This window comes from Cupressus sempervirens, chromosome 6 (genome assembly GCF_028749045.1).
Source record: "Cupressus sempervirens isolate cs-2001-9-10 chromosome 6, ASM2874904v1, whole genome shotgun sequence".
Taxonomy (NCBI): Eukaryota; Viridiplantae; Streptophyta; class Pinopsida; order Cupressales; family Cupressaceae; genus Cupressus; species Cupressus sempervirens.
In genome coordinates, this window is record NC_143123.1 from 544,302,032 (window position 1) to 544,315,179 (window position 13,148).

Genomic DNA, 13,148 nt, shown 5'->3' on the forward strand with positions numbered 1-13,148 from the left:
GTGCATGTTTAACATCATAATTTTTACACCCCTTAAATCTTTGACACTCTGTATAATAATATTATTTGTACTTTCAAAGAGGAAGTAATTTGAATTCTGCAGTAAGTTACCATAATAGCGAAATGACACTCTCCTTATTTCCCTAAAACAATTATTAAATTTAGCGATTTTCAACTTTCTAAGAAATTGCCAAATTTGGCCCCGACCTTAAATTTTGTAGTCATAATTAATTAATACTCCCCCCTCGTTCCTTGCACATCAAGGACATAATGTCCTCGTTTAGATTTTCCATATTTCTCTAGCACGTGACTGCTGTTAATTCAAAACCCATGGCTGCCACCGCATCTGCCACCTTATTTCCTTCTCTGTAGATGTGTTGCATGTGGACCTTTTCCATCCCTTCTAAAATGTGCCTAATGTCCATGATGATAGTTCGAATATTCCATCCTGGTTGGGACACTCCATTTACCAAATCAATAATCAATTTGGAGTCCCCTTCTATAGTTATTTCCTTAACATGCATTTCACTAATCAGCTAAAGACCCCAAAGCAAAGCCATAGCTTCAGCCAAATTATTGCTTCCACCCCCCACCTTCTTAGAGTAGATTAATAGTGCATCACCATTCCCATTTCTCAACACTCCACTAGCCGCTCCTATACCCCCTCTAGCAGCCCCATCAAAATTTAGTTTGAACTAGGTTAGGGTTGGTGGTTTCCATCTTGTTTGTTGTCTCTTTAACACTTTTGAGTTATCAAAAAGATAAAAGTCCTCTTGAACCCCCCATTTTTCAGCAATTTGACCTTCTAACCTACCTAGTTCTTCCTTCGGTAACTTACGTTTGGCTACCCTTAAATTTTTCTTTGGCAATTTTTCCATGATTCCCATCACCACCTCCCCAGGTTTTGCCACCTCCTTAAATATTCTGTAGTTTCTCTCTTTCCATATATGCCAACAAATATATGGTGGAACACTTTTCCATAGATAAACCAATTTTGGGTGGTAGAAGGGACAACTCCAATTCTCCACAAATTGACCAAGGTTGTCCTTTAGAAACCAATTCAGACCAAATTTCTCCCACACCATAGCCCGAATCTTCAAGGTATACTGACATTCAAGAAGTAGGTGAGAGATACTCTCCTCATTTTCCTTGCAGAGACAACATCAGTTTATGATAAAAAATTCCCTTCTTTTCAAATTGTTAAGAGTTAAAATTTTACCATGCTGAACAATCCACTAGAAAAAAATTAATTTTAGGGAGAAGATTACTAATCCAAACTTTACCCCATAATGGTGGGCAGAAGTCCTTACTAAAGAGATGTTTGTAAGTCGATTTGATTGTAAATTGACCACTAGAAGTTAAGTCCCAAACTTTAGTGTCCTCCTAGATCATAATTGGGGTCTTTGTGCTCCTAATATCATTTCCAATTCCTTAATAAGCTGAATATCCTCCTCAGTGTAAGTGTCTTTACATAGTTTCTTCCACTTCCTCCCTTGATCCATATAGTCTTCCACCTTCCTTACCATGTCTTCTTTTAGTAACTCCATTAGTCTTTTAAATTTCCTGTAAACTAGTGGTTTCCCCCCCATCCAATGATCCTCCCAGAATCTAATACTATGCCTATTCCCCACAATCCACCTTGTCCCTTCCCTTAGTAAGCTTCTACTCTTGACAATATTCATCTAGATTTTGGAGCCTCCAGGAAGGTCATTGTTGAAGAGATTCCAAGTGAAAGGAGAATTTGACAAATATTTAGCTTTCATTATATTACCCCAGTCCGTATTGTCTTCTCCCAGTCTCCAGCCTATCTTGGTAAGGAGTTCTTTATTCAGATCCCAGAGTCTTCTAACTCCCAACCCCCCCTTCTCCTTTGGCTTACAAACCTCATCCCAGTTAACCAAACTCAATTTTTTCTTCTCCTCTACCCCTGACCAGAGGAAATTCCTCTGTATTCTCTCAATTCTGTCTGCCATATTTTGGTTAATTTTAAAAAGGGATAGGAAGTAAATTGGAATGCCTTGTAGAGCTACTGAGAGCAATTGCAATTTGCTAGCATTGCTTAAAATTTTCTCTTTCCATCCTGCTAGCTTCTTTTGAATTCTTTCCACTATAGTATTCCAAAAATCATTAGTCACCTCCTTAGTGGTTAATGGTAGGCCAAGATAAGTATCTGGGAGGTTGGCAGACTGACAACCTAAAATGTTTCTTATCTTCCTTTGTAATGAGGCATCTATATTAAAAAAATAGATCTTACTTTTATAGTAATTAAATTGTTGGCCTGAACTTTCTTCATAATTACGAAGGATAGTCTTCTAGGTTTTAGCTTCCATAACTGAAGATTCTCCAAAGAGGAAAGTATCATCAACAAATTGCTACAACACTTCAATATCAACTGTAGTAGGAGGCTTAATCCCTTTAACACATCCTGTGTTAACCAACTTGGTGAAAGACCTCCCTAAAACCTCAACAACCATAATAAAAAGGTAGGGTGATAGTGGGTCACCTTGTCTTAGTCCTTTCTCTGCTCCAAAATTGCCCCAGGGGGAGCCATTTAAAAGAACAGAAAACTAAACTGATCCAACCATCGTCTTAATTAGGTTTATCACTTTGTCATTGAACCCCACTCTTTCAAGCACATCATAGAGGAAGTCCTACTTCACCTTATCATAGGCCTTGGAGATATCTAACTTGAAGGCCATACCAGGTCTTTTATTTTTTTCCATAGAATGAATGATCTCATGTGTGGTTATCATTGCATCTAGGATTTGTCTTCTCGGAACAAATCCCTTCTATGGAGTACCAATAATTTTTTTCAAAAATGGTTTTATCCTATTGACTAGAACTTTGTCAAAGATCTTATAAACTATATTGCACAGACTTATTGTCCTAAAATCCAATAGGCTTATGGGTGTCAGAGTTTTGGGGACTAAAGCAATAAAAGTCTTATTAATCCTTTTTAACATCTTCCTAGTTTTAAAGAAGTCTCTAGTAGCCCATACCAGATCACTTTTAACAATCTCCCATAAGTGTTGGAAGAAAGCTAGAGGGAAACCATCTGGACATGGGGCCTTATAAGTGTTCATAGAAAACACAACACATTTCACTTCTTCCTCCGTGATGTTTCCTAGAATGTGGTTGTTTTCCACCGTGCCCAGCACTTGTGGGATTGTATTAATCAAACTTCTTTTGATAACCTGATTTCCTGCATTATTATCCTTGATGTAAGCCTTGCTAAAATATTCTACTGCATGTCTTCCCATCTCCTCCTGGTCCTTATGTATCCTACCTCCTTTCCCTTCCAATCTACTAATTGTGTTTCTTCTTTTACGATTGGAAGCTGACCTATGAAAGAAAGTAGTATTTTTGTCCCCCTCAGTTAACCATTGGATTCTTGATCTTTTTTTCCAAAAAAATTCCTCCCTCAACATAATATCCTTCCATTTTTTTCTATATTCCTCTCTTCCTTAGTTGCACTTTCAAGGTTATTTCCTTCAGCGATTTCCCCTTGGAGCTTTTTCAAATTTTCCTCCACTTCTCCTTTGATTTTGAACAAGTCTCCAAAGGAACTCTTAGCCCAGCCCTTGACATTTTTCCTTATATTATCAAGCTTTTGAGTTAGTATAGCAGTGCCATCTAACCTTATATTCCACCATTCCTAAATTCTATCTTTAAATTCTAGGTGAGTTTGCCACATTATTTCATACTTGAAAGGTTTTGGTCCACCCTTTAAACCATCCTCCCACTAAAAGATTAAAGGGGAATGATCTGAAATAGTTCTAGTAAGGTTCTCCAGTAGGGATTTGCTCAGACTATTCTAGTTCCCTGTCACCATCAGCCTATCCAATCTCACTTGGATAAGATCATTCCGTTTCTTATTATTGGTCCAATTAAATTGGTTCCCTCTCAAATCCACATCAATAAAATCCATTCTGCTCATAAAGTCATTAAGGTCTTGTAAACTTTTAGGGCAGTCCCTATTTCCCCCTAGTTTCTTAGAATGATAAAGGGGGGTATTAAAATCTCCCATACACATTAATTGTTTATTTTTCATATTTTCTAGGATCCTTACCAGCTCGTCATATGTTTCCTTCCACCCTACCTTACTATTAGAAGCATATATATTTATAAGCCCCCAATGTTGATTGCTAGTTTGGAAATCAGTAATTATGAAATTTCTATCCTTCCAAACTTCAACCCCCATCATAGAGCATGGGTTCCACATAGTAGCAATGCCCCCCAAGGCTCCTTCAGCATCCATATGCATGTAAGCAACACCCAACCAAACATGACTAGCAATTCTATCAAAATTAGCATTAGACATTTTAGTTTCTTGTATTAACACACAATCTACCTTTTCTTGGGATATGCACTATTTTAGAGCATACTGCTTCTGGGGATTGTTTAACCCCCTTAGATTCCAAGAGAGGAATTTCATTTCTTACCTCTAGTTACAATCTCCAGTGTAAGTTGCTTACCACTAGCCATTTCCCTTGTTGCTTGTTTGGTCCTGGTTGCTCTGCTAGTTGGTCTTCCAGCTATCCCACATGCCCCTACATCTGGTTTTCCCCCCCACCTTCTCTTCCTTTTCTGAACTTTCCATTCTCCATTATCCCCCTTCTTTGGTGAGGTGGGGCTTAGTTCTTTTTCAACCTTCTCAATGCTTTCGATCACTTTAGCAGCAATTTCAGATAAAATCTTTTAGTTAATTTTTTTTCATGAGTTATAGTTGAAAAGCCAATCATGGATACCTAGAAGACTTCGACAAGAAGCTTACCAAGGATGTGATCAAATCCAGAAATCTCAAATTGTAAATATTAAAATAAGAATTTTAAACTACAAGAAAAATAGGGAGTGGATGATTTCTATGCAATAATAAAAGATTTCGTCAATAAAATGAGCACACTTTGAGATTTTTTGAGAGAAAAGGTTGTAGTAAGAATAATATTAAGGTCTCTAACACAAATTTGGAACAAACCAATAATCAATAAAGAAAGTACAAATTTGGCTTCACATAAGGTTGAATGCCTAGTTTAAGTTGGCTATCTCATTTCTTATGAAAAAGATCAAAAGACTTAGTAAATGAAAGTGATCATTAGAAATAAATGTGTCTATAATGCCTTGTTAGCATGAATGTTGGTGATACTGCATTGGGGGAATATCCTAAGCATTGGAGAGTATTGGCATGTTGTATTCATGATTGTGTTTTTCATTGATGTCAACATAGCAGTAAGACTGTGAAGACTTGCAGAGTAGCAGAGAGAGAGAGAGATCTTAATTGTATAGACAAGATTTTGCTTGTCTAGTGATGTGCAGTCATGGACATGTTTAGTATAGTGTCCTAATAAGGAGGTTTAATGTGCAACACGTAAGTCAAAGACGTACAAAAGTTTACTTGATTTACTAAGAGGAGTATAGAGATAGAGTGCTTGGAAAGTGTTGGTTTAAATAAGTATTTACTTATTACACTTTACTTAAGTTTACTTAGGTTAATGCATTATTTTATTATTTATTAGGTGAGACACTCAGGAGTTTGCGTACTCTTATGAGTTTTCATGTTGACAACACTAGAATAAGAAACTCTAATTTAGCACATGGTGTCTACAACACTGGCGTTTTCATAATTCACTGAGTTGTCATGTAGACAACACACTTCTTTGCACTCCTAATTTAGCACATGGTGTTTACAACATGATTTTGCGTGCTACACCTTTATAGACTTATCCTCTCATCATCGCACTTACTCCTATGTTTAATGGAGGATAACCCATATCTGGTGGACATGTGCCTAGTCGTATGACTTATCATGTTACTGATTCCTATGCATTCTAGAGGCCTTTATATACAGGCACTCCTAGTGTACTTATACGTTGAATGAATATTATATCGTCATTCTGATCATACTCTTCTGGTCTACTATTGTGCTTGTGCTTGAGTTCCTTGGTCTTAGGTGAATTTTTCTCTAAGGAAAGTTCTTACATGGTATCAGAGCTTGGGGAGATTCTCTTCACATAGCTATTCGAGACCATTCTCGCCTCACCACCTCGACCCACATCCGTAGAATCTATAAAAATTGGGAGTGTCTACAGCCAAATCAGACCTTACCATTGCGTCTGAAAGATCAATTCGGTAAAAATCGGTTATAAATTTGCCTATATTGGGCCAAAGTTGAATTTGAGGCAAATTTTTTTTGCAAACTAGCACCTGAAGGCCCGATTTGCAAACTGGGTATGATCTTTTATTTGATCTATTGATTTATGTTTCAGATCTACAATTAATTTATTCTCTACAATTATTTTTTGGTATTTTTCAAAAAAAATTTGGTCAGCTGGCCTTGCAAAGAATTTTTTTTTGTACAGGCACCGGGCAGTGACACCCCGGCCCTACATGTGGAATGTTTCATTTGATCCAGAAAATATTCCTTATTTAATCAAAATTTGGTGGGCACACAATCCATTTTCTGGCATACAAAGCAACTAGCCACACCCACCGGATGACAAACCTACCAGCAACCAAGTTCACACCGGACTTCATCAAACTTTTAGCACACTGCGAGCGACATCCAAATTTGGCGGTCGCCTTAGTTTATTTGGCTTCTGCAGGGTATTGTTTTTAAACACCCCTTGCTCCGTCGCACAAGGCATGTGGGACTAAAGTCCTTGCCAATTTTAAATCTCAGCAGACGCTGCTCCTCTTTCTCAACAGTCTTTCATCATTTTCGGCAGCAATAATAAAATAATTCCGTGCTAGCTCTGCACCACACAATGCTATTTCATCGTTCCGGTCAGCCATAGTATACGTCAGTGGAGGACACATGGCCCAATCAGGAGCCATCCATGCGGCCCATGAAACTCACCTCAGTTGCCTACATAAAAATTTGCCTACTCAGGTTCGTATGTTGATTTAATGGACACATCAACACGTACACACAGCCAATCACGTCTAATTTTTTCGTACGACAATACAACACACGTAGGTAGCTATACAATGCTGACATCAATGTGATGTTATCTAGGGGTAGATTTTTCATTGACATCATCAATTTCGTGAGCCTAAATTTGATGGTTGTCTAACCGTCATCAGGAGGCAAAATAGAATTACTACGACCACCGTTTGACCGTCAAATTTAACCCCATCTTGTGTTGATACAAACCCTCTCCAGATTGATTTTTGATTTGATAGTTTGAGTTTGGGAGGCCATATCTTAGGTATTTGGACTGCAAATTAAGTGTGATATTTTTTATTTTGGCTAAAATTTCCTAAATTTTTTAGTGGTGTAGTTCTTTTCTGGTTTTGGTGAACGGATTTGTGAGAGATTGTGTCTTTTGGTGACTATACTTGTCCAATCCTACATTTTGCAACTTCAAATGCTCCGTATGGGCTCATTTGGACTAAAAAATAGGTTCATTTTTTTGAAAGTACATTATTTTTCATCTACTTTCTAGATCTGCAATCAGATTATAGGGTTGTGTGGACAAAAGTATCACTTTTAGAATTAGGTCCTTTTTTGCATTGTAATACTTTGATATATCTTCAGAATTGTAGTATATCTGAGATACATTGTAATGTTCCAGTTTTGAATTCCATAAGAAGATTGTAAAATAGAAAAATTAAAAGTCCATCTAAGGCCAAAATTGGCAAGTGGCCATTGTAAACACACTACATATAAAGTGCCAAAAACATCTTTTTTGGGGGGTTTCTTGTTTGAGTGAAAAGAAAGGGTGTTCTTGGTGTTGTTTTCCTCTTTTTCATCTGTCTTCTTTCATTTTCTACATTATGAAAAATTTTAAGTCTCCAAAATTAACTCCACATAACTATGCTACATGGTCAATTAAAATGTGGTGTCATTTAATGCATAATGGAGTTTCTCAATATGTAGATGGTACCCTTCCTAAACCAATAGGTGATCAAGTATCTACAACTAAAATCTCAGCTTGGGAAATAATGGATAGGAAAACCCTAGGTGATATTTGTTTGGGGGTTGAAGATAAGATCATCTATCAGCTCCAAAAGTCTCGTATGTCCAAGGAAGCTTGGGATACTCTCAAAAACCTCTACGGTAAAGTGTTTGAGGAGGATGTTTACAAAATTGAAGATGAACTTGTCTCCTTAGATCCAAAGACATTTGATTCCATACAGGATTTTATCGTAAAGGTGAATGAATTAAGAATGAAGCTTGATGATTGTGGGAGTCCTATTAAAGATGATAGGTTAGTCTATCTCATTCATAATAATTTGTCATCTGAGTGCTCCACATTTGTTTCTTCTTATAACACCTCAAAGATTACATTAGGGTCTACCTATCAGAAAGTGTCTTTTGATTGCTATGCTATACTGTTGGATGAAGAAAAAAAGAAGTTGAAATCAATGGGAATCTTGCAGTCATCTAAGTCTAAGGCATTGGTGGGAAATAATGAGGGTTCTCAAAATTCAACTGGTCAATCTTCAAATAAAGGAAAGGGCAAGAATAAGAAGTGGAAGAATAACAAATTAGAGGATGTAGAAAAGACAATACCATCATCAAATCAACAAGGCAAGTCTTCCTCGAATTCAAACAAGAAGGGAGACAATAATAAGGAGAAGAGAAAGTGTGCCTATTGCAAGAAATTGGGTCATGATGAACATGAGTGTTATCATAAAAAGGTCGATGAGTTAACGAACATCATAAAGAAACACAATGTTCCACTGCCTAATGTTTATAAGGAGAAAGGATCTTCTTTAGATTCAAAGGGCAAAGGGCAAGCACTCATGGAAAATTCAAGTTCTTTGAGGGAATGGATTCTTGACTCAGGTGCCTCATATCATATGGGCTCTTCAAAAGGAGATTTTTCTTCATTGAAGCAGTCCAAGGTACCGCACATCTTTGTAGGAGATAATACAAAAATGGAAGTTGAAGGGAAAGGACAAGTGGAGATGGAAAATGGAGACTTCAAAGATGTTCTCTATGTTCCTAACCTAAGCTCTAATCTCCTCTCAATTTACCAAATCACTCACCTTGGAGATGGCCATAAAGTTGAGTTCCTTCTTGACTCAGTAATGGTACGCAATCTAAAAGATGATTCAATGGTTGCAGTGGGGAAAGTTAATCATGACAAAAGGTTGTATTCTTTCTCTCACTTTGTGCCTAAGTCTCCTTCACATGCCTTGTTGAATCAATCTCATCCACAAATCAAATTATGGCATGAGCAGTATGGTCATCTTGCCTTTCGCTATCTTCAATAACTTTTCTCAAATAACATGGTCAAAGGTCTACCTACAATCAACTTTTCCAAAGGTGAATGTTCAACATGTTCAGAGGATATCCATCTAGAGGAGAAGTTTAATAAAGGGAAGTCTTCAAGAGCACATGTTGTTCTTCAGTTGGTTCACACGGTACTAGTAGGACCTTTTGTAGTGACATCAACCAGCCAGGGTTGCTACATACTTACTTTCATTGATGACTTTTCACACTACACATGGATCTACTTTCTTCATCACAAGAATGAAGTGTTGGACAAGTTTCTAGCCTCCGAGAGTCATGTTGAAAAGCAATCATGGAAAGTCATCAAGTTCTTAGGATGGACAATGAAAGTAGATATGTGAACACAAGACTTACAAACTTTTGCAAACTTGAGGGTATTGATCTTTAGAATCCATAAGCATTTAGTCCACACAAGACAGATGTTGTAGCACTGAGATTACGAACTCTTAAGTCTATGGAAAGTTGCATGATACAAGCCAAGTCTCTAGATCCATCACTTGAACTCAAAGCTATAAGTAGTGCCAATAACATACTTAATAGGTCTCCTCATAATGCCTTAGATGGAAAGACTCCTTTTGAGGCATGGTGCGACAAAAAACTAGTTGTGAGTCACTTCAGAGTCTTTGGTTATCCAGCATGGGCAAACCTATCTTCCAGGGGATGCAAGGCACCACTACCTAGGCCTTGTACCTTCATCGGGGCATATAGACTCATGGATCCTAAGACACATGAGATTTTTGTAGAGAGGGATGTACACTTTGAGGAGAGTTCACCTAGCTTGTCCTCTAATCCTCTCTACACTTCATACTTTGTGGAAATTGATAGTGACACTAGCGATAGTACTTCACCAGATTTAGATACGTGGGGTTCTATTGAAAATTGTAGTGAGAGGTCATGTCATCAACATATTCCACATGCATATATTGCTATAGTGATAGGTCCAACACAACAGGGTACACTTAGTCTTCCAGCTCTAGCATCAAAGGATGACTACATAGTAGATATTTTAGGTTTGTTTATGGAGTCATACATAGATGATTTGGGGGACATCATTGATGATATACATCTTCTCTTTGATGGAAAATATTCTTCTTCAGTTGTTGCAAGGGCTCACTCTGACCCTCATGTACATTCCTTACATGATGATCAATCTTCATAGGTTGATATGATTGTGGATCCTTATGTACAGAAGTTACAGGAGGTCTCTTTATCAGTTGAGGAGATAGTAGATTATTTGGGACAAGTTCTACATACATCCTTTCTAGATCCAACATTGTTCTTTTCAGTAGCATTGGAAGGGGTGACAATCAGTATCGACATAGGGACAATTGAGTAGGTTTCAAAGGCATCATTGATCATCATGATTCTTTCTACACATAGGGGAAGCATCTCTTATGTACCTATGATATTGTTTCTTCCAAAGGGGAGGAACATTATACAAGAATCTTGGATTAGCTTCTACATTAGATCAACTATCATTGATCGACACACTACATTTTGGGGGAGGGGAATACCTTGTCTCTCTTCTTCTTCTCTCTTGTGAGGGGGACCTTTTCCTTTTTTGGGATAGTGTTCTTGTTACATTTCTCTATTATATATACTTGATGTATGTCATTATGGGGGGGTCTTGATTACTCCATCCATCCATGCATCTTGTCTTTTCATCTCTCTTTTTGGGGGAGGGTTTTTCCCATGAGGTTTTCCCTCTTTCACTGCTTTATGAGAGATTACATTTCATTATGTACATGGGTATCTAACATGGTCCAGTAGCCAGGACCCATTATGCATTTCATTAGAGCTTTCATAAGCTTAAGTGCATTCCCCTAAGTTGCACTAAAGGGGGGGGTGTTGGTGTAAATAAGTATTTACTTATTACACTTTACTTAAGTTTACTTAGGTTAATGCATTATTTTATTATTATGCATTATTTTATTATTTCTTAGGTGAGACACTTAGAAGTTTGAGCACTCTTATGAGTTGTCATGTTGACAACACTGGAGTAAGAAACTCTAATTTAACACATGGTGTCTACAACACTAGAGTTTTCATAATTCACAGAGTTTTCATGTAGACAACATAGTTATTCACACTCCTAATTAAGCACATGGTGTCTACAACATAATTTTGTGTGCTATACCTTTGTAGGCTTATCCTCTCATCATCACACTTACTGTTGTGCTTAATAGAGGATAACCCATATCTGGTGGACATGTACCTGGTTGTATGACTTATCATGTTGTTGATTCCTATGCATTCTAGAAGCATTCCAAAGGCTTTTATATATAGGCACTCCTAGTGTACTTATACATTGAATGAATATTATATCATCATTGTGATCATACTTTTCTGGTCTACTACTATGCTTGTGCTTGAGTTCCTTGGTCTTGGGTGAATTTTTCCCTAAGGCAAATTCTTACATAAAGCAATTTTTGATGTTTATATTATATCTTTCATCTAAGATGTAAAAAGAAGATGCGCAGTTAGTCAGTGACAAAGGACAATTGAATGATGATGTCAATAGATGCACAAGCCCTAGTATCACACATGTGAAGTTTTGTATCTGACTATGAGTCGACAGTGCTATTATAATTGTAATTAATTAATTATCTTATTATAATTAATTGGAAAGTCCTCAAGGCTGACTGAAGGAATTATTTTGAAGATATGGAATAAAGGAAAGATGTTTTCTTTTTTTGCAAAGGGTATCAAGTATTGTATTGAGTGTGAAGTGCAAAAAGGAGAAGAGTGTTTGGTGAATGCGATAAAGCGATCCAAGGGATTATTGGATGCAAGTTTTGTGATCTGGTTACAAGATCAAAAGAGAAAAGGTCTGGATAACATGATAGAGGAAGGAAGTACTATTTATTTCTATTATTCTACAAGGAAAAATAACGAGATCATTTGGACATTGGGATCATTGGTCTTGCCCTTGAAGTTATTTGGGCAGTGGGTCTAGTTGTCTTCCACAACTCCTTAAATGGTTGGAATCTCCTAACAGGGATTCAAAGTCTCCAAATAGGGACTGATATGTATTGAATGTTGTTATAGACTCCTAATAGGGTCCATCCTCTAACAATGAATCTATATATTAGTACATCATCTTGTGGGTACCATCCCCACTGGGGTTTTCCCCTTGATCAAGGGTTTCCCTAGTTAACATATCTGGTGTTATTGTCTATGAGTATCTTGTTATGGTTTCTGATTATATTACTCATATGGTTAAGTTTGTTTAAGATTGATAATTTTGATAAGATTTGGATAATTGATTCACCACCCCCCTCTCAATTATATTGGTAGAATATATATTCTAACAATTGGTATTAGAGCATCATGTCCTTGAAGGATAAGCTTAACAACTTTGGGAGATCGATCGTGAATCTTTTCAAAAAGGATAGTTCTAGAATTGATGGGGTCAACTATGATAGTTGAAAGGATAAGATGAAGAGTCATCTATTATGCATGGGTTTGAGTTAATGGCTCTTGACAAAGAGTGAGAAGACAATTATGAAAGAAGAGATGATTGAAGAATGCAATGGAGCAGAAAGAGATCTATTCATGTGCAACATGAGAGCTAGAGAAGCTTTACTATCAGCTCTTCTAGAGAATGAATACAGTCAGGTAAAGCCTTTTCAAACATCTCATGAAATTTGGAAAGCATTAGAATCTATTTTTGAAGGTGATACACATAAAAAGAGAGTAAGATTATAGAATTGGATATGTGCATTTCAAGATGCTAAAATGATGGAAGATGAATCTTTAAGAAACTATATTGGTAGGATATCAGACATTTTTGTAGGACTTAATTCACATGGTTTAATCAAGGAAGAAGATGAGGTTGTGTGGAAGATTTTGAAAACTTTGACACCACCATTCAAGCAAGTTGCTTATATGATTCAACTACTAATACCTTG